Source organism: Camelina sativa, chromosome 9, assembly GCF_000633955.1.
Source record: "Camelina sativa cultivar DH55 chromosome 9, Cs, whole genome shotgun sequence".
Taxonomy (NCBI): domain Eukaryota; kingdom Viridiplantae; phylum Streptophyta; class Magnoliopsida; order Brassicales; family Brassicaceae; genus Camelina; species Camelina sativa.
The window spans coordinates 35,686,619-35,688,657 of NC_025693.1; the positions used below are offsets into that span (position 1 = coordinate 35,686,619).

Here is a 2,039-nt window from a genome sequence, read left to right on the forward strand (position 1 = left end):
TTTTTTTTTTTTTTTTGTTTTTGTTTTTGTTGGTAATGATGGCCCATTTAACTTGAGATTTTGTGAAAAACTAGGCTTGAACAAGAGTCTGGGTTTTTCTTCAACATGAAGTATTTTGAGGATGAGGTGCACAATGGTAACTGGGATGAGGTCGAGAAGTATCTCTCAGGTTTTACTAAAGTTGATGATAACAGATACTCCATGAAGATTTTCTTCGAGATTAGGAAGCAGAAGTATCTTGAGGCCTTGGATAAGTAAATGTTCATTTCATCATGTCTCTAACAAAAGAAAGAAGATTTTCTGTGTTTTCATTTTTGTGAACTAACTAACACTGGGTGCGGTGCTTTTTAATTTTTTGGTAGGCATGATCGTCCCAAGGCTGTTGAAATTTTGGTCAAGGATTTGAAAGTGTTTTCCACTTTTAATGAGGAGCTTTTCAAGGAAATCACTCAGCTCTTGACCTTAGAAAACTTCCGGTACGCCATTTTCAGGGGTTTTTTTTTAATAAAGCTTTTGAGGTTTAATGATGATATATTGCTACAGAGAATGAACTTGTTTGAACTTCAGGGAGAACGAGCAGTTATCCAAGTATGGGGACACAAAGTCCGCCAGAGCTATCATGTTGGTTGAACTCAAGAAGTTGATTGAAGCGAATCCGTTATTCCGTGATAAATTGCAGTTTCCTACCCTTAGAAATTCACGGCTCAGGACTCTCATTAATCAGAGGTATTTGATTTCTCCCCTTTCTTGTTTCACTTCAAGTTTTCATTCCTCACCTGCTTTTTTTTTTGACTCGTTGTTTCTATATGATTGCATAACTTGCAGCTTAAATTGGCAACACCAGCTTTGTAAAAACCCAAGGCCAAATCCTGATATAAAGACTCTCTTTGTGGATCATTCCTGCCGCCTACCAAATGATGCACGAGCCCCATCCCCTGTCAACAATCCGCTGCTTGGATCATTACCTAAAGCTGGGGGATTTCCTCCTTTAGGCGCACACGGGGTAGGTCATTTTCCAGCTGTTTTTTTTGTATTTCTATTAGTTGCAATCTTCTTCTCGTTTTGGTCCCAGCTCTATAGTTACCTCTACATGCCGTGCTTGACTTGCGTTTATGTCTTCAGCCATTTCAACCAACGCCTTCTCCGGTTCCAACACCTCTTGCTGGTTGGATGTCTAGTCCTTCCTCTGTCCCTCATCCAGCTGTGTCTGGAGGAGCCATTGCTCTCGGCTCTCCATCCATCCAAGGTAATTTGCTTATCAAATTTGGTGTTTTGTTGTAGAAGCTTTGTAATGTTGTTGCCTTTCAAATTCTATCCTTGCATTTCTTTTTTTTTTCAGAACCTTTGAGTTTCACCTGTGATCTATGTAACATGTTCTCCTTTTTGGGTCTTAGCAGCCTTGAAGCACCCGAGAACTCCTCCAACTAATTCTGGTGTAGACTATCCATCAGGCGATTCAGACCATGTCTCAAAACGAACAAGACCTATGGGAATGTCTGACGAGGTGACAGAAATCTGAAGCAAAGATAATATGTTTTCTTATAAATACTAATTTTATGCGATTGGTAATGCATATTTTAACTTAAAAATGTATTTCTTCTTTGCTCCACCGTATGTAGGTAAGTCTAGGTGTGAACATGTTACCAATGACATTCCCAGGGCAGGCTCATGGCCACAATCAAACCTTCAAAGCACCTGATGACTTGCCCAAGACAGTGGCACGAACTTTGAGTCAGGGCTCATCTCCCATGAGCATGGATTTCCATCCTATTAAACAGACTCTGCTACTAGGTCTTTTTTCTTGCTCTCGATATATATATATTTCATGTAACAAACGTCATCAGAAATTTTGTAACATCAGAAGTTTCTCGCGTCAATTTGCATTGTTCCAGTTGGTACGAATGTTGGAGATATTGGGCTCTGGGAAGTTGGTTCTCGAGAACGTCTAGTACAGAAGACTTTTAAAGTTTGGGACTTGAGTAAATGTTCGATGCCCTTGCAGGTGCTCTTATGAAAAAACAATCAGAATCTTATTATCT

The 2,039-nt window shown here is 39.7% G+C and overlaps 1 pseudogene; it reads left to right on the forward strand.

The window, feature by feature from the left end:
• LOC104715994 overlaps window positions 70-2,039 on the forward strand; it is an 8,433-nt pseudogene continuing 6,463 nt past the window's right edge.